We start from the raw sequence: 20,959 nt of genomic DNA on the forward strand, positions 1-20,959 counted from the left end.
ACATTCTCGCCCAGGAGGGGGCAGTCTAGCTACTCCTCCCGGCCACTTGTATACCATTCTGCTTTAATTGCAAGCAGCCTTATGATCTTGAGAGGTAATAGAACTTGTAGGCTGCGGTGAGGGGTGGGTGGGGGGATTGATTGAGAGGGGCTCCATCTATGCAGCTATGGGGGAGCCATCATTCTCATGTGGCTGCAGTAGCTCCTCCCCCGACCCCACCCCCATGCTCCCTGAGGAAACCCAGTATTGTCTTTAGCTGACCAGGGTGGACTTGGTGGAATTGTACTTTGCTATCTTGTTGGGACCTCGCGCGGAGGGAGGGTGGATGCTGCCCAGTGTTTGTGATGTACTTCAGTATCTAAGACACCTTATAGCCTTTGAACTGTGAGCTCTGAAGATGATGTTCACTTGTTCAGCCTTTCAGCCTCCCGTGCTGTGCTGTGTTGTTTCATCTCTAACACTCAAGCTCCAGAAACACACAATCCAGTTATTTTTTAAAAAGACCTTTCCTCACAGTATTTTATGTTTATGATTTTGTGTTGGCCCGAATTCACAGCTGTCCTGGCCTGAGGGTTAGACACGCTGGAACATCAAAGTATTTAGATTCATGTACTTGATTCCTTGCTAGTAAATTGAAAACAACTTTAATCATCTATCTTTAACACGCACACACACACACACACACACACACACACACACACACAATTTTTTTGTCTTAATTATGTGTATGTCAGATTCCCCTAGAGTTACAGGTGGCTATGGGCTTCCGGGATGGGAGCGACACTAGGGTCATCTCTGAGAATAGTGTGTGCATTTAACTGCTGAGCCATCTCTCCTGTTCCCCAATCACTTACCTTGAAAGAGACAGATGAGATGAAGTGCCGGGTGGGGTGGATGGAGGGGGAAGGGGGTGGGAGAGAAAGGGGGCAAGAGGGAGAGGGGGAGGGAGACTCGGGTAACAAAGGATGCTTGAAGACGCTGTTATCTCAGACCATTCACCTTAGAGGCTCTACTAACAGCCTTTCCCGCGAGTCTCTCTGCTGTTTGTGGAGCTTGGGGACATGGCGTACAAGTTGATGAGAGTCAGTTCCTGTCACTGCCCCAGAGAATCCGCCATCATCTTTCACGTCCTCTTCGCATTCTCCAGCCACTCTGACCAGTCAGCTCTCCACTGCGTGAGGCTTCAAATAGATCCCTAAAACGCTGTGTTCTCTGCCCCGTCCTTCCTCTCCCTTCCTTTCCTCTCATCGATGCCCCCACCACCCCACCATCCTACCATCTTGCCTCAGCGACCAGAAGCCACCAGCGGTCAGGGCTGTGAGAGCCATTGGTGCCCTTGGCTTTCCTTCCTCTAGGATCTGTCTCCCCTTGTACAGATGCCCTGCTATCACCTATGATTCAGAGGCCGCAGGGGTTGTGGGGCTTCACAACTGCACGACCTTAATTGCCATAAGAGGAGGGACAGCTGGGAAGATTGCTTCTGCACCCCTCCCCGCCCCCCACTGCTGTGGCTTTCCTGTAGGACTTCCAACAGCTGTGCAAAAGCAGAACTTGTCTAGACTGCGGGGCCTCCCAAGGCTGGGAAAGACCTTATTCCAGCCCCGAGTCCTCCGGCAGCCTCCTTCGGAGAGGAGCAAGGTTGCCCTCTACAGGCCTCAGTGGGTTCTGTTGGACCTTCAGAGGGACCGGGCGACTTCTCTGCTCTGCCTGTGCAGACAGGGACTAGTGTCCTAGGTAGTCTGGAATCCGGACTTTAGGGGAGCTCCCGGGTGTAACCGCAGGAATTTCCCCCTTTCTGAAGCCATTCTGGCTTTCCGAGTGCTGCTCGCTGCCCGGAGTCTTTTTTCTACATCCAACAGCGTCTTGATCCCACAGTCATGCAGCTGTAATTTCATCTAATTTCCCTTCCTGCAAAGGGTTTCAGGCAAGAGCTTAGGCGGTCCAAGCTGGGGTTCCTGAGTTTCTCAGCATCTGTGCGAGCCATCGTCCAGGGCCTCGCTGGGGTAGCAGCCGATGTATCCGGGCCCGTGAGCTCTGGGGAAATACTGAGCTCCCTTGTGGGGGGCAGCACCTGGCCTGCCTGTGCTGAATGCTCAGATGTTAGGACAAACGTATGTCCTGCTGGGGGGGGGGGGCAGGTGAGCGCCTTAACAATCTCAAGTTTAGGCTGATCAGCTGAGAAGAATTTAAACAACCCTCTTAGCGCTACTGCTTGTTGCTCTTGGGATTTATTTTATTTTATTTTATTTGCTTCTGGTTGATGGTTCCTTTTCACTACAGCCACCATGGTGCCAAAGGTACCCAGGTAACTCAGTGAGCGACCCCCTCAGATCATCCATGCAAAGTGTGTCCCAAGTAACTCTTAGGAAGTTACTTCTTGCTCTGCCACACAGCTGGAAGGGAGTGAGCCTAAGCCACAATAAACATGTTGACCAATGAGACCTAAGTGCTGCAGGGTTAGGGGTGTCTGCTTGGAGGACTGGTAGGGGGTAGACGGAGAATTGTCCAGAGTGTACCCTGTCAGATGTATCTTTAACAAAAAAAATTAATCAGTTTTCTTACAACAGTTTCCCTCAATAGCTGGCCATTGGCCACCACATGTTCTTTGCTTCTGATCTTAAGTAGTCATATTGGCTCAGAACACATATTATGCCTCGGGTGATGATGCACATGTGTGTAGATTTGTATGTTACAGAGGGGTAAAGAGGCCTCCGCTGACTTCAGAGAGGCTTTACTGAGGGCAGAGGCACGTTGCTGACACAGGTAAAGAACACCACTGCAGTGGTCAGATATTAATGAATCTAGTTGGAGGTGCCAGGCTGAGCTGCAGAGGCATCTGTAGAGGCAAGGTACAGAACTGGAGCTGTCTGTCTGTCTGTCTGTCTGTCTGTCTGGACTGATGGACACCAACCCACATGGGCAATATCAAGCAGTGGACTATGTTGAACTTTAGACCCAAGGAAAGTTGCGGGCTTTCTGCTTGGAGAGCCTGCTCATGTGTTCCTTTAGACTGGTGCCTTCATCTCTTCCTAAAAAAAATGAAGGATGCCATGTAGGGGGAGTGTGAAGGACGAACACCTTCGAAGACAAGAAGACACAACGCGACACACACCACCCCCTGGTGTTTCAAGACAGGGTTTCTCTATGTAGACCTGGCTGTCCTGGAACTCACGGTATAGACCAGGCTGGCCCCGAACTCAGAGATCCACATGCCTCTGCCTTTCAAGTACCAAGATTAAAGGCATGTGCCACCACCGCACCCTACTAGCTCTCTCTGTGGCCAGGTTTTTTGGCCTGCTCACTGGCCTCTCACTGGCCTCACCCACTGTTCTTTGCGAAGAAGAAGCTAATCTGCCACCATGGGGGCGGGGGCAGGCTGGGCTGCTGCCCCACTGCCCTGTGAGGCTCCCGATAAAATGGCTTCCCAGGTCACAGTAAGACAGAAGTCATCTTGTCCTTCTCTACATTCAGGACAAACACCAGGGCTCTGACTGGTGGCCCCTGCTCGCTGCAGAGGGCATGACGGCAACCGGGAGGGAGGAGTGCCTGAGAATCCTGAGGGACTACCTGTGACTCGGTGAATACACACTGCGTCCCTTCACCTGTAAATTCGACGGGTGTATTTTGGCCTGCATTTTCTTGCTCCTGTCAGAGATAGTTTTCTAAACCACATCCCTTATGACACTTTATTTTCTCACGAAGGGAAGTAAAACTATCAGAGACCAACTGGGAGACAAGTGAGGGCGGAGGGTGGGTGAGGAGGAGTAAATGTCCCTTTCTTGGGAATCAAAATATTCCCGCTACTTTGTTTATACAAATGTGTGGGCGGTGCTTTATCTAAAGTCATATTTGAGTGCTTGCCTTTGACATCGGCGGGGATAGTGTCTTATTCCCTATCCAGAACCAGCCTGGCACAGAGCAGTTTTTTGTTTGTCTATTTTGTTTTTAATCCAGGCTATGTATTTCTATGAACAGACGAAGTGGGTGTATAATTAGCACCGCTTGAGAATCGTGCCAGCTCTGTGCACCCTTCTTTGGCTCACTGGAGCTGGCTGACCTCCTAGTAGGTGGAGGATAATGATTTAACAGCTGAGAGCTCCCTCATCGATCGTGGTACTACGTGGGCCTTGCAGAGACACCGTGCTGGAGAAGGCGCTGGAGAAGTGGAGAGGCCACTGAGAAAAGCTAAGTGGTCTAGAGGGGTCTGGAAAGGCGTCGTGGAGGAGGCCAGTTAGAAGACCCAGAGACAGTAGTAGGATGGGGAGGTCGATAATAAGCCAAGGATATTGGGGTTCAGGGAGATAAGAGATGAATGATTTGGCCAGAGGATAGACTTGAGGAACAAACAGGAGAGAGACAGCATGAGGACCGGAGGACTAATCTCCCACTGTGGATGTGGCCTCATCTGTCAGCATATGCATCCCTGCTGCCTTCCTGCCCTGCCAGGCTCCTCTTCCTGCTCCGATATCCTTCATCTCTTCACTGCGGCGTCCGCTTGCTCTTTCTGGACAGCAGTGGGTGAAAAACTTGCCAATTCCCTCTCGCAGAGAGCCTTAGAGTGGCCTTTGTATTGGCGGGTTTTCTTGATGTTTAGAAGCACACCTCTCTTCCGACCCTCCTCTCACTGGTCTCCAGCTTGAAGAGATACGTTTACACTCTCCGCGCACCATGCGCCCCCTGCTGGCGAGAGTAGTTAATTACAGCACCGAATAGCCCTTTTCTAGAATTGTCCCGCTAGAAATCTGCCTTCAGAAGGGATAAATACTGATTTTTACCAAGTGTCAGACACTTTCCTAGGAACGTGAGCGTGTGCTAACTTATTTTCTTACGGACCTCAGTAGGTCAATATTGCTCTTATTCTCATGTTATCTACGAAGAAACCAAAGCCCACAGAGGCTAGCCGAAGACCACACAGCGAGGAATCCAGCTAGGCGAGTGTGCTGGTCATGGCATTGACTCTTGGCAATGGACTGCTGGCTAACACATGCTAGCTATTGTTTGTAATCTCCTGTGAGGTCACACAAGGAAAGAAGGAAGGAAGGAAGTGAGGGAGGAAGGAAGGAAACTTTATAAGTAACAGTTCCAGTAACTCACAATGTAGTATCACTGGCAAGATCTGTGTACAAATAACGCTAACACGGGGTGGGGGCAATATTCTGGAGGAGAGCTATGTTGCTGTGGGAATGCAGGGAGAACATAAGAGTTCAAGCCCAGGGTGAGGCTGCCTGGCAAGAGGCCTTTGTGTTGGTGGAGAATTAGAGACAGTGCGGACATCCATACAGGAACCCTGGGCCATAAACTGTATTTACACCTTAGCAGAGTTTTCAGGACTTTAAGTTCAAATGAGGCCACATGATGAGCCCTCATCTGACATGACTGGTGTCCTTGTAAGAGGAGGCCAGGACAGAGATGTGTTTGCAAACTCAACAGCAGGCAGATGCAGGGATGAGCTGCCTTCTACAAGCCAAGGAGCAAAGCTCTCAGAAGCAATCAATGCAGGCACCACCTCCGGTTTCTGACTCAGAGCTGTGAGAAGACAAACGTTGATGCTTTAGCCGGATGGTGTGGCACTCTGCCATGTGGCCCTGGAGGACTGGCTTATCTATGTTCTGCTCTGTGCCTGCCTGTCTTTCCGTAGTAGCCCGGGGCCATCTTTGCTTATGCCTGCATTTGATTTATGACCTCTGTCTTTGGTATCTAGAGCAGCTATGTTCCCAGATTGCTTTGCAGGCATGATTTTTGACCTTTCCCCCAACTAGTAGACAGAGACAGGGCAGAATTAACAAGTGATCTGGGACACCCCTTCCCCTCAGTCTTGCGGGGGGCCAGAGGACATTATTTATGACCCACTCTGTGTGGCTCTGAGGCCTCTGGCTTGCCTGTGAGTGTGCACAATACGCCCATTCCAGCGTATGGCACGTAAAGTTTTTACAGGGCACTGGCTGTCTGGATTCCTCTCTGTGGCCTTGGACCTGGTAAGGGCCTGGGTTTTATAGGTGTAAAGTCATTTTATTTTTGAAAGAATAATGAGGGAACGGAGACTCCAAACAGAATCCCGTGGGCGTCCCCAGCCTTGGGGACGTAGCACGTTTGTCTTTTCCTTGCACGTTGCACTCAAAGTTTGTTCAATAAGCACAGATAATTTTTTTTAAAAACCTCTCTTATTTAAGCAAAATAATGAGTTTTTAGTAATTTTCATCCACCACATACATTGCTTGATTAGACAGTCTCATCTCTAGATCCAGGGAGGGGGTCGGTGGTGCTGGGGCCCAGCTCCTCTGCCAACGGGGACAGGGCCCACCATCTTTCTCATGATGGAACTGTGGTGGTCTCTGGTGGTCAATCCCTGAACTGCAAGGGACGTTTCTAAGGAGCCCCCACATAGGTCAGATAGGAATATTTTTAAAGCTGGAAGGGCCTTTAGAGGCCAGTGATTAGAATGTTTTCCCAGCTGGCTACTGTAATAAATTTGTGAGAATCTGAATATTGTCTCAGGGTTGGTGACCCTCTAATAAATATAAGCAGATGTGGACTGTGAAGGTGACCAGTTCCTAACCACAGGCTGCGTTATAGTTCTGGTCACACACCTGTGTTTGTGTTCACGGCCACAGTGGTGCTAAACACAACAATTTAATCTTAGGGGGCTCAGTAAAGTGGGGAGCAGGAGCTTCCTGTACCAATAGGGGCCTGGCAGTTTGGAAGCAGCACACAGGGCTTTTTAGTGTTAAGTGTGCCCTGTGTTGTGTTCGACAGCGACAATTGTTCCAGAGACATCCCAGTACCCTCGCTTTAGTTTTGCTGACTGAATTCTAGCGACAGTGATGCAGAAGGCACCTCACACAGAGGGATGCCCAGCCACTCCTCTGCCCCATGTGCCTGAAGTCTCCGGCAATCCCAGCCCTGTGAATGGTATGCTACTTTGACTCATATGCATGCGTAGCAAGATTTCATTCATAAATTAGGCAGGCTAAGAGATGAACAACAATAAGAAATAGTAAAACACGATAGAGCTAATGATACGCTGGGATAAAATGTATGGGGACATGGTGTCCTTCGAAGACCTCAGTCCCTCCCTCCCTCCCTCCCTCCCTCCCTCCCTCCCTTTATTCTTTCCTTATTTTTGATACAGGGTTTCACTTTGGCCCAGACTAACCTGGATCATACTATGTAGCCCAAGGTATCCCCAAACTGTGGCAATCCCCACTACCTCATCCTCTCAAGTGTTTAATTATAAGCACGAGCTACCGCGCCTGGCTGATCTTTTTTACAGACAGGATCTCACATGTCTCAGGGTGACCTTGAACTCATGGTACAGCCAAGCATGAGCTCAAATTTCTGCTCTTTCTGCCTCCACCACCATGCCGGCTTTATGGTGCCCGGGAGAGAACCCAGGGACTTATGCGTGTTAGGGCGGCATTCTGCCGACTAGGCTGCACCTCCAGTCTTACAGTAATGTTTCGGATTACAAATATGGTGACAACTGAGTCTTCAGAGAAGGGAGATCTGCTGCGTCTCCTTGTGCACTATAAGCCTAAGTTGTTTACCATTTATTTATAAGAGTGTATTAAAATTTCTTAGGTTTATGTGTGTATGGGTGTTTTGCCTATATGTGTGTATGTGCATCATGTGTGTGCCTGGTGACCAATGAGGGCATCTGATCCCCTGGGAACTGGAGCTGCGGACAGCTGTGAGCTCCCATGTGGGTGCTGGGCATGAAACCTAAGCCCTCCGCAATAACAAGTCCTCTTAACAACGGAGCTCTCTCTCCAGCCCAATTATGTGTGTGTGTGTGTGTGTGTGTGTGTGTGTGTGTGTGTGTGTGTATGTATGTGCAGCGTGTGTGTGCCTGGTACCTGTGGAAGCCAGAAGAAGGTGTTTCATTCTCTGGAACTGGAGTTGCAGACAGTTGTGAGCTGCCATGTGGATGCTGGGAATTGGACTCAGGTCCTCTGGAAGAGCATCAAGTACTCCTAACTTCTGAGCCATCTCTCTAGCCCAAATTATGTATTTTTAAAAAGATGTATTTATTTTTATTTTATGCACATGAGTGGTTTACCTCTAAGTACACAGTGTGTGCAGTGCCTAAGGAGGCCACAAGATGGCACCTGTTGGCTACCTGGGAGCTGGAGCTACAGATGTTCATGAGTGGCCATTAGAGTTCCAGGAATGAAAACTGGGTCCTCTGCAAGAGTAACACGTGGTCCTAGTCCCCAAGCTGCCTTTCCCGCTCTTACCTGTGTCTTATGTGTTGTTAGAGTAAAAATGAGATGATCCAACATGTCAACTCATGTCCAACACCAACTTTCTCAACAGCATAAAAGGGCTGATGAGACCTTGGCCAAGGAGAGCATATGATTACATGTTAGGCCTTGTAAATGCTGTAGTGCACAGAGCAGTAGCTAACAGTGCATGTGGAAGGGGACCTTCCCTCCCCTTTGGAGCTTTGATAATTGAGTTTGTCAAACAAACCGACAATAGACAAGGGGGAAAGTAGGCAATTACATTAACATTCAGGTGCATGGGCCGTCACACAAAGTGAGGAAATCCCAGGAAGGTTCAGCTAGCCAGAGCCAAGAGAACCCCCTTCCTAGGGGAGAATGAGACCATGTCACCAACTAGAGGAGGGGAAATCACTTTAGGGCTGACAATGGGCTCCTCAGCACTGGAGGGAGCGAGGTCCCCTAGGTGTTAGGGGATGTTGTCATCTTTGGTTTTCTTCTGAAGAGCTAAGCTTCCGAAGGACAAGTCTTTAGGTAAGAGGGGGGCACCTTAGGGGAGCCCTCCAAGCCCAATGGTGCAGAAGTAGGGGTGATGGCTAGGGGATGATTATGTAGTTCAAAATGTCAACATATCCTACATAGGGGTGTGCAGTTGGTCTGTGCTACTTTGTGGGTTCTTCTTTTTCCTACCCTCTCCCCTGCCCCCAGTTTCATGCCTTATCACTAGATAGGAGAAAAAGAAGGATGAGAGAGAGAGAGAGAGAGAGAGAGAGAGAGAGAGAGAGAGAAAGAGAGAGAGAGAATATCCCTGAAACTAATTTTTTCCCGTTTGTTTTTTTCCTTTGAGCATGACTACTAACAAACCACAACCCCCTCCCCCCAATAACCAACAACTACTCGCCTCTCAGGCTGCCCCCCACACACACCTCTCAGGGCCCTATCTCACACACACACACATTTCCCAGAATTGCAAACATCACACAATCACAGAAACTGTCTGCAGCTGGCAAAACCACACCTCTGCTACAGCACGAGGCAGATCCTAGTCGGCTGCTGTGGACAGCCTGAAGCAGCCCCATATTTCCACACCTGGGATTAAAACAATACCATATTCTCATACTATTTCTGTGTTTTCTAAAGAACCCAAAACTCCAGAACTGTCACTGCAGGGGTGTCTTTTCCTGCGCCCCAGGAATAGTGTGTCAAGGCAACGCACCAGACCCGACAGTATAGAGTGCCAACGTTTGTCACCACTTTTCTTGTATTCCAGAGTCCTGCAGGGAAGGCAGGAGCAATTTCCAGTCTTTAGATCTGGATCTGCCCCGCTGTGGGCGGGGCCCCTGTCTTCCGGAAGTGGCCTGGCTGTTCTTCAAGTGAGCCTCAGAAGGATGAGATCTTCTAAACACTCTGCCTAAGGGTCTTGTGTGTGAGGACCCCAAGGACGAACTTGTACAGCCCAGAGTGCCTCACTGAGCCTGCTTCCATCATACTTGGCCAGGGTGCTGGTCCCTCCCTGGTGGGGTTGCACTCACCAACAGTGCTTCTGCCACACAAGCCTGTGCCTGCTTGGGCATGCGTACGAGTGTGCACAAGTGTGCTCGTATGCACATGGGTGCAATGTGGCGGGGGCAGCTTTGTGTACAGTGTGGGTTTTTCAGACCCTGAACAATACTTAACATAGGCTCTGTTTGAACACTGCCCCATCTCCAAACATAGGCCTCCGGAGCGTTCTAACTCAGGGCGTTCTGTTCTGAATCTGGAGAGAGGTCTTTGAAGTCAAATCTCTGGGCCTACAGAGGCAGATGTGAACCGGTAACGAGCTAAAAAGCCTCAGGTGAGCTGAGAAGCTCCAGACTGGAAAGCTGCCGAGCAGAAAGCATCCTCCCCAGGCAGCGGGGGCAGCTCCTGGGGTGATCAACATACCACCCTCCACTGATATTTACAACTTTGCTGCTGCAGGGGACAGATCTGCAGATGGAATCTTTCACCCCTATAATTCCCCTTTTTGCCCTATAAAACCTTCGACGACCCCCTCCCCAGCTGCCACTTTCCTTTCCCAGCTGCAAAGATGGCAGCTGGGGACCCTGGTTCAAGCTAACAGAACCCAGGTGGGTACCAGAGGATGGGTCACGCCCAGCAGGCAACAGACTAAGCTGGACATAGTTAAAGGAGCCATTTGGGACCAAGTTTCGCAGTGGTGTGGGGGATGGGGGTGGGGTGGGGCAGACGGGAAGGACACTTTACCTCTTCCCAGCAGCTGGTGTCAAGTCAGTACAATATGGCCAAGTGGAGTGGGGGGCCGGGTTTGTGTGTGAAGGGAGTGTGCTTTGAGTCCCAGCAGAGGGTAGGACTTCGTTCCCTCTCACAGGACTCAGAGCCAAAGCCGGAAGCCAAGAGAGAAGAAATAGTTCCCACGACCCGGTGTTGGAGTTGTCACCCCTCAGTTGGCCCGTTAGATGGCCAAGACAACCCATCTCAGACTGAGAGGTTCAGGGAAGACATGATTCAAAAGTCCCACCATTGAGCAAGTGAAGGAGGCACAGAGCAGCTGTGGTCTGTGGAGTGTGGGAGGGGCTAGGATGCCACCTTTGAACCCAAACCCCAACCAATTTACTGTCTCTCCCTCCTCCCCTCCCCGGGCTCTCAGATATCCCCCCCTCCTTACTTCCCTGTCATCTCTTTTCTTCTCCCTGTCTCCAGGCTCTTGCCTCCTCCTTACTCCTCTCTGTCCCCTTCCCTCTTTCTTCTCCTCCCCATCTCTTTATTCCTTTTTCTTTTTTTCAGAGGCTTTTCTCTTTCTCCCCCGCCCCGCCCCCTCCCTCCCCTCCCTCTCCTCCCTTTGCTCCCCTTCCCTCCCCTCCTCTCCCCTCCTTTCCTCTCTCCTCCTCTCCCCTCCCTCCCCTCCCCTCCTCTCCCCTCTCTCTCCTTCCCTCTCCTCCTCTCCCCTCCTTTCCTCTCCCCTCCGTCCCCTCCCTCCCCTCCCTCTCCTCCCTTTGCTCTCCTTCCCTCCTCTCCTCTGCCCTCCCTCCCCTCCCTCCCCTTCCTCTCCCCTCCTCTCCCCTTCTCTCCCCTCCTTTCCTCTCCCCTCCCTCCCCTCCCTCCCCTCCCCTTTCCCTCCTCTCCCCTTCCCTCCCTCTCTCCCTCTCTCCTCAGTATTTATTACTGTCATCGCTCGCTACAGTGGAATGGAAAGTATGTGATTGAATTTGGAGCGCAAGTCTCAGGTTGATTTATTTATTTCATCCCTTTTCAATTTCAGACACATGTTGCTATTTCCCTGGGAGTTCCCCCAAACCATCCAAATGAGATGGTCACAGGGAAAAAAGGCTTTGTGGCTCAGAGTGTTGCTAGTTCAGCTTTTCTGATAAGATTTGGCCCAAGGAGTGCAGAAGCAGGAGCTGCAAACTGCTGGCGACACACTGACTGTGGCCTGCAGCCACGGCAGTAGGAATGAAAGTTTGTTTGAGGCTGCAAAGAAACGGAAAAGGCCTGAGGATTTCTGGAAGCTCAGTTTGGTGAGTGTCTCTGGAAAGGGTATTGAATATAATCCCCACTCCAGGTGAGGTGAGGTGGAGGTGGACAGGGCACGGTCCTTGTAAAACTACCCCTCTTTCCTGCTTCCAACTCAAGCATTAATCTCCCCCTTAATTCTCCCCCACCCCCACGCTGAGTGTATGTACCCCTGGTAGAGTGGAACTTTCTGGGTAGCCCAGGCAGGCCTTCAACACAAGGTGATTCTGGGGTCTCCACCACTCAAGTCCTGGCACCTCAGGCATGAGCCACCGCAGCCAGCCCTTCTTCTCTGAGCTTTCCCCTGCTTGTGACTTTGGGGCCCAGATTGCTGCCAAAGAGGAAGTGGCCAAGTGTGCCCTCCCTCAAATCCGGGTCATAACTTCTGGGTAGGATGGAGATAAGACCTGCCCTGAGGCTCAGTGGAGACAGGGAAGATCACAGGTGACTTTCCCACAGGGACAGACTCAAGCTTTCCTCAAGAGAGGAGGAAAAGTGCAAGTGTAGTTTATAGAAACTAGAGAGTTATTTATTTACTTATTTAACAAAGTCTGTCCTTATTTCCTTTTTGCAGAACCCTGTCTGTCCCTGGGCTCGGCAAAGTCAGCAGGAAGGAAGCTGAGGCAGGGTTCTTCCTCAGAGATGTTGGGGGGAGGGGCAGGAAGAGGAGGGGGAAGAGAGTGATGAAGATGTGTTGGGGGTTGGTCTGATGTATTTTGATACTAATTAGTGAAAAGCTCTCACACCTGGGCAGGACAAATGAGGTAGGCATGGCTAAGGTTCTGGTTTTGGAGAGAATCTTGGGAAGAAGAGAGACCAGAGGAGAAGAAGGTGGCACCATCATGGGTTAGGTGGAGGAGAAGCACATGGCTGGTGTGGATGGAGGATTTGGCCCAGATGAAGAACATTAGCAAGTATTTGGGATTATGGATGGGAGGTAGCTTGATAGAAATAGTTAGAAGCAGATGCGTGGGATTGGGGCAGGTATCCCCTGCAGGTTAGAAAATACTGCTGTAATAATAATTATAGGCCTAATTATAAACATTATTAGAAATACTGGTAATTTAACAGCAAGTGGTGCTCAACGTGGGGCAATTAGTAGGTCATACTGATGAATTAACAACAACAAAGATGTCTTAGTCAGCGTTCTATTGCTGTGCAGAGATGCCATGCCCATGGCAGGTCTTATAAAGGAAGACATTTAACTGGGGCTGGCTTGCATTCAGAGATTTCCTCCTTTATCATCATGGCAGGAAGTATGTTGGCACACAGGCAGACATAGTGCTGCAGAGGTAGCCGAGAGTCCCACATCTGGATCTTCAGGCAGCAGGAAGAGGCGGTGAGCCACTAGGCCTGGCTTGAGCTTCTGAGACTTCAAATCCCCTCCCCCACTCAGTGACACACTTCCTTCCAGAAATAAGGCTCTCACGGCTCCCTTGACTGCTTGTCTAGAAAATCAGGGTTCCTTTTAAAACACAAAATGGTGGGAAAGAAGAACCAAATGTGTATGTATGTGTTCGTGCGTGTGTGCGTGTGTGTGTGTGTGTGTGTGTGTGTGTGTGTGTGTGTGTGTGCACGTGCGTGTGTGCGCGCGCGCGCGTTGGAGCGTGAAAGCCAGAGATCAACATTGGACTTCTTTTGCCATGGCGCTTATTTTGAGACAGGCTCTCTCATTGAACCTGGAACCTATGGAGAGGCTAGGCTGACCTTCCAGCATGTTCCGGGTATCTGCCTGTCTTTGCTGTCCCTCCTCCAAAGTGCTCAGTTACAGAGGCTTGCTACAGGGCCTGGCTTTTTATGTGGGTGTTAGTTAGGGATGCGAACTCAGGTTCCTGTGGTTACACTAAAACATCTCAGCCTCAAATTCTTAGGAGATTCTTTTTTTAAAATTAGTCAATACATAAACTAGAATAAACATGAAATTCACATTAGACCCACCGAACGCCTATAAACTGAATTTCAGCTAAAATCCCTTCACTTCCCTGAGTCTTGGTATGTGACAACTGGTGTTTGTCCTTGTTCACAATCGCTCTTCACATTGCATAATGTTTTTACTTTTGATCAGGTCTTGGCCTGAAGCCATCACACATCCAGCCACAACACGCCTGACGTCACATCTTTAAAAATCTCAGTGAGCCAGAGGGGTGTACACCTTGTTTGAAGTTTGTAGCAGCTCTTTTCTTCTCTGAGCTTTGGTTGTGCCCACACAGCCTCCCAACCCCCAGCCTTTGATTCTAGGCCCTGCCCTTCCTGCCTCAGAGTTCTTGCCGCATCACCTGCCCAGTCTGGTGGAGAGTGCTGGGATATACTTGTCAATGCCAGGCTCTGCTTGGTGCCCCTGGAACTTCCCCCTCCCCCTCCCCCTCTTCACTTAAAGGGCCATCCTCAGGGTGTGGGAGCAGCCTATGGCCCAGATCCCCTGAGCCAGCCATGGGAACATGGGGGGGGGCGGGGCAGGGGGGTTACCCAGGGAAGCCATGTATCCCATAGGGCTCCTTGGGATTCAGTCTGGGCTGCCTGCAAGGGCTTTCCCTGAGATTGACCTCGGCCTAGTCTGCTCCCTCTTTGCTCCCTTCCTGTTCATTCCCGGGAGTGCCACCCTCACAGCAATAAATTGCTTCAGCACACGTTTTCATTGTAGGATATGCTTCCGTGGGGTGTGGCAAAAACTGTGACATGTGAACCTGTGTAATCTATGTGGGATTATTCCCAGCAATGCCAGGATCCTGGAGGGTCCTCTGCCAGGCAGTAAGCCAGGAACAAGTCAGGACCTTGCCTGGAAGCTGTAAAACGCAGATGAGAGAAAGCTGGAAGCCACAGAGGGTGGGGCATTGTTCCAAATCAGTTTGCTCTCCCCCCCCCCAGCCCCCCTCCCCCGCCCGCACTGTTCAAGCAGGCAGCAGACTGGTTCCAAGCCTAGCACTACTGTAGGCTGCTAAATTCATAAAATGTGCCCTGTGCTCTTAAATGTGACCCAGAACACATGGAAGATGCTCCAGTCAGGGACATGGGAACTCAGGGGAAGGGAAGGGAAGAGATGAGAGCCAAAAAGCACTTTCTCCAAAGCCCTTCCACCATCTAGGCTTCCTCGAACATAGAAATGTCTCCATGGGAACGGTGGGAGTGTGCCATCCTCCTCCCGCTAGACTATAGCATCAAACCAGAAAACTAAGCAAGACTCAGAAAATCAAGCTTTACTTGAGGACTGCCATACCTGTCCCAGACACACAGGACATATGAAAACAGGGCTACAAGAACGCACCCTGTGGTAGCTGTCATATTAAACGTGTATGGGTTCAGGAAGGTGCCGGCATGCATGTGTATTCTTGTACAAAAACCCTAATATTGTAGGCCCTTAGGGAATTTTTCTTAAAGAGTCAGTTAAGCCAATTAAAAAAAAAAAAACAAAAAAAAAAACAAAAACCTGTGCAAAAAAGCACACCCTCCTTTTATGCTTTGGTTTGGCTTACTTTGCTTTAAGCTTGCCTAGAGGCCCTACGCTCCCCAACCCAAGGCTGGTTAGAGCTGGCCTGCCTGGAGCAGCTTCCTAAACAAAGCTGAGGCAGGCCAGAGGTTCTGAAGCAAAAGACGCAGGGATTTAGTTTTTGTGGACACATCTGTGTCATATTTACAGAGCCCCTGGTCGGTTCCAAGTTGACCTTCTGTAAGGGTAAACAAGGGCAGGCAGGGGGCTTGGTTCCTAGACGATTGCTCCCTGTTGGACTCTCAGAACAAGGGTGGGTGTGCCAACCCTGGCTTCTTAGGGAATTCCTGCTTAATTTCCTTATCTGTAGCTGGGGAAGGTTTCTCCACTAGTCACGGGAGCAAGAGAAGAGAGATGAACTATCTCACAGACTGAGCATGGCTTCAGAAGCATCGGGACTGACAGGGATGCTGGCTGTGGTGATTCTGGAGAAGCCGAATCCCTGGGAAAGTAATCTCTCTATCTATTGGTCTACCATCCATCTATATGTTATATATTAGTCACCTACTTATCAATTATCTATTTGTCTATCATCTGCCTATCATTTGTCTATTATTTATCTTTTACTTAGCAATCATGTTTATGTATATCTATCAAGTATCTATTTACTTTCTATCAGTCAATCTATCTATCTATCTACCTACCTATCATCTATTTACTGGCTTATTGCCTGCTTATCAATCATCTATCTACCTTATTTATCTATATATCAATTATCTGTCTACTAATTACCTATTTATCTATCAATAATCTAGATCAATAATCATCCTTTATCTATCTATCCATCTACCCACTTACCTATCTATCATTTATCTATCTTCACCTTATAATTATTTATAGATATCTTAGGCAGATACACTCATACATGCACACACAAATATTGAGGACTAAGTGGGCGTGGTGGCACACGCCTGTAATTCCAGCACTCAGGGAGGCAGAGGCAGGTGGATCTCTGGGAGTTTGAGGCCAACCTGGTCTACAGAGTGAGTCCAGGACAGCCAAGGCTATACAGAGAAACTCTGTCTCGAAAAACAAACAAAAAATATTAAGGACTTGATCACAGAGATTTGAGCCTCCATGGTCTAGGCAAGGTGCATCAATGGTAACCTGCAATGCTGACTCCAGTAGTCTATGCTCTTGTCCTGCTAAGGACAGGTTGCTTCTGGGGTCAAAATAAAGACCTTCTCTTCAAGACTCCAACTCTGTAAGAATATTTTACATCTAGACTGTAGTGCTACATGTTTTATGCAAAATCTTCATTCTTATCAAGAGGTCTCAAGATACTCTTAGTCTCTGATGTAACAAGAATAAATTAATAAAAAAAAATAAAATAAATAAATAAAGTGTTAGATGAAGGAAAAAAAAAAAAAAAGAAGGCTGGCAGCTGCTTTGTTAGCTTTTCTACTGGAACATGCTACGTGTGGAGGGGTAGGGGGTGGGGGCGGGGACAGCCTGTCCAGGAACCACCCCCTGTGTGCTGCGAGCACTGACTTAGAGGTTATAAATAAGCGCGATGAAATGGGTAGATCAGAAAGTGGCATTGGGATAATGGGGCCATTGTGCTTGCCTGAGACCGTGAGGTGAGCAACAGCAAGCACTGTTTGCAACCGCTTAGTCCCCAAAGCCTGAGGCTCTGGAGTCCAGTTGCAGATCAGCTTGTAAATATTTGCCATTGGGAAGCAAAGTTAGATATGCACTGCCATAAAGTTGCTGGGTCAAGCTCAACCGTCGCTCTGCCTCATGTATTTTCTTACGGCGTAAGCAGAATCGCCTTAGCCATTAGTAGCTCCACACTACTTGTCTGTGTTAGCTTCTTGTCTCACTGCTGTGACAAAATACCGGTAAGAAGTAACTTTAGGATTGAAGGACTTATTTTTGGCTCACAGTTTGAGGGTATCGTCCACTGGCAGGACAGGCACGAGGGCAGGGACTCCATGCTGCTTGTCACAGCCAGGAAGTAGCTGTACGCTGGTGTTCTGTCCCATTTTATCCAGTCTAGTACTTCAAGCCATAGGATGGCGCTGCCCACCTTGAGCGTGGGACATCCCTCGGCTGTTACCTCGCCCCCTACCTCCGCAGGGCACCCGCGGGTGTGTCTCCTAGATGACTCTAAACACTGTCAAATTGACAAATTCGACAACCCTAAGAGTCCAGTGACTCTCTATACATCATAAAGTACATTTCTTATTATTTCTATCACAGAGGTATGTAAAGCAGCCAGGCCAACAGCCATCTGGGGACTCAGGGGCCTTTCACCCTTCTGCTCAGCTATTTGAAAGGCCCAAGAATCCTCTGCTGGGTTTTTTACAAGTTGACCACCAGAGGGCGTGAGGAGTCCCGTGGATGTTTTAGGGGCAAGGAGTTGACAATGGCCCAGTATTTTACTCTGCACTTTTTACTGGCCAGAATGCAATCCACTAGTCTCCTTAACTCAGAGGCAGAAGCCAGAGAAATGCTGGGGATCGGATGGTGCAAGGGTGTGTGTTTGCAAAGACCACACTCGGTTTTTTGCCCAGCCGATCTGGGAGTCAGAGGTCCAAACCTAGTCTGATGGATCTGATTTCTAATGGGATGTCTACACTGGGGAAACTCCTGGAGAAACAGCAGGGACGTCATCATCATTGGTCATCTGGAAAACAAAACCGAAAAAACACTTAGCCAACATCAAGTGAGATGCTGTGAATGGTTTTCTGAGGAGGCCTCCACAAAGTGGGATTTTTCTGGGGGGCGGGGCTTCAGCCTATACTATTCCTGTGGAGCAGGAAACATTTTTAGAAATTATTTACTTATTCATTCATTCACATCACGTGCTGACCCCATCTTCCCTCCCTATGCCCCTCCCCATTAACCCAACCCAGCACATCAAGTCCCATCAGGACTGAGTGCACCCTCTTCCTCTGTGGCCTGGTGAGGCAGTCCTGCCAGGGGGAAGTGATCAACACAGTCCATGTCAGAGACAGCCCTGCTCCCATTTCTAGGGGCCCACATGAAGACCCAGCTATATATGTATAGGGGGCCTAGAACCAGTCCATGAATGGTCCTTGGCAGGTGCTTCAGTCTCTTCAAGCCTCTCTGGGCCCTGGTTAGTTGGCTCTGTTGATCTTCTTGTGGAGCTCCTGTCCCCTCCAAGTCTTTCTATCCTTCCCCCCATTTTCCCTTATGCTTTGCCCAATGTTTGGCTGTGAGTCTCAGCATCTGTTTTGACCAGCTGCTGGGTGGATCCTCTCAGAGGATAGCTATGGTAGGTGTCCAGCTGCAAGCATAGCAAAGTATTACTAATAGTGTCAGGGGTTGGATCTCTCCCATGGGGTGGGTCTCAGGTCAGGCCAGGCATTGGTTAGACATTCCCCCAATCTCTGCTCTATCTTTATCCCTGCACGTCTTGTAGGCAGGGTAAAGTTTTTGTGGGTAGGTTGGTATTTCCCTCCCTCCACGAGAGTCTTGTCTAGCTAGAGGGTGTCCTCTTTAGTCTCCATGATCCCTGCTACTAGAAGTCTTGCATAGAAGTCACCCCTATATCTTTCCACAAGCCTACTCTGTTGTAGGTCTAAACTGGGAACATTTATGGGAGAAAGCCTTCAATAGTTTGCATGTTCTAAGATGCAGCAAGGACTAAGAAAAAAATTTTATGTCAAATTTGGAATTTTTATCACTATAAAGGAGGAGACATTTTTAGTTACTGAATCAACACTGTTTTTTGGCTTGAAAGGATCAGAGACTGACTCTCTCTCTCTCTCTCTCTCTCTCTCTCTCTCTCTGTCACTCACTCACTTGGTCGCTGTTTAGTGGCCTCAGAAGTTCTGCCTATCTGAGTTTCTTTCTGAGTCAGAACTTTATCCAGTGAACATATTTAAAAGAGCAGCAGCGTCTTACTGACCTTAAGTGTGTTCCTTGTTCAGAGAACCCCTTTCAAATGGTCTCCAAAGTAGAGTCTGGGGCCTGCCTGTTAGTGGGTCAGGCTGCATGTTAGTAGTCACACTGCAGCTTGAGTCAGTCTGTCGATATTCACAATGCCTAGGAATCTGTAGTGTAGATAGCTAAACAACTTTCTTCCCCACCGATGGACTATGTGCCACTTTGCACATCAGCGGTGCTTCCTGGATGGCTGCTCTCAATATGGGCGTGAGTAGGAGCTCTTTGGCCTCCAACCACAACATCTCTCTTTCCCAGGGGAGCTGATAATGAAGCAGCACTGACTTTGGTTTACTGCTCTTCTTAAACTATGGCTACTAGGGTTTCTATGGCTGTGATAAAACACCATGACCAAACCATGTTGGGGAGGAAAGGGTTTATTTGCCTTACCCATCTACGCCATTGTTGATCAATTAAGGAGGTCAGGACAGGATCTCAAACAGAGCAGGAACCTGGAGGCAGGAGCTGATGTGGAGGCCATGGAGGGGTGCTGCTTACAGGCTTGCTCCCGATGGCTTGTTTAGCTTGATTTCTTCCCTCCCTCCCTCCTTCCTTCCTTTTTTCCTTTTCTTCTTCTTCTCCTTCTCCTCCTCCTCCTCCTCCTCCCTCTTCTTCTTCTTCATTTTTCGAGACAGGGTCCCTCTGTGTAGCCTTGGCTGTCCTGGACTCGCCTTTGTAGACCAGGCTGGCCTCGAACTCACAGTGATCCACCTGCCTCTGCCTCTGGCGTGCTGGGATTAAAACGTACACCACCACATCTGGCTTAGCCTGATTTCTTATAGAACCCAGGACCACCAACCATCCCAGGGATGACGCCCTCCCCCACAATGAGCTGCTGTCCCACCCCCAATAAGTCAACAAGAAAATGCCCTATAGGCTTGCCTATAGCCCAATCTTATGGAGACATTTTCTCAGATTGAGTCTCCCTCCTCTTTGATGACTCTAGCTTGTGTCAAGCTAACATAAAACTAGCCAGCACCTTGCTCCCATTCCCCTAAGAAAGGGAGCTCTACAATCACACTCTTGTGGGGATAGGAGTTGTGAGAGCAAATCAAACCAATCATATGCTCTTTCCTGGGAACATGAATCTTGGATAAGCTAACAGAAAAATCTATTGGAAAAGAATCTAATAGAAAAATGGAAAAATGATTGGAGGTGGTATGTCCCAAAACAAGAATCTGAGAGAAGCTGGCTAGATTTCCACCCTAGGGCTTTCCTAGGTCCTGTTCTCCCAATCTGCATAATTTAGACTTTATTTTTTTTTGAAAAGTAACTTCTTTATTCTAACACTCTTTAAAAGCTTGGTTAATTTCTTGATTTTTTCCCAACAACATTAAATGTCATGTTTGTTTACTATTTCAACAAATACCCTCATTTTCCCCCAAATCTGAGGTAGCATGGACACTTCCAGCAACAGCTGGAAAAAATCTGATCTTTATTCTATTTTGATTTACTGTTAACAGTTCTGTGGTGTTACAGAGAGTCTTCTCTAACTCAGTTTCCCTAACACAATATCACTTTTATTTATTTTTATTCATGTGTATGTGTTGTCTGGGAACATCGTGTGTAAGTGCCCTGAGGAGGCCTGAAGAGGGCATCAGATCTCCTGCAGTTGGAGTTACAGGTGGTTGTGAACTGCCCAATGTGAGTGCTGGGAACAGAACTCGGGTCCTCTTTGAGAGCAGCAAGTGTTCTTAAGGATGTAACCATTTCCCCAGCCCCCCTCCACTACTTTGACTTCTCCACAGTTGTTTGTTTTTTTAGTACAATGATTATGGCACTGGACTGGCCAACAAATAACTCATTTGTTACTGCCAGAGTACAACTGGTTTGT

Source organism: Acomys russatus, chromosome 21 (genome assembly GCF_903995435.1).
Source record: "Acomys russatus chromosome 21, mAcoRus1.1, whole genome shotgun sequence".
Lineage (NCBI taxonomy): Eukaryota > Metazoa > Chordata > Mammalia > Rodentia > Muridae > Acomys > Acomys russatus.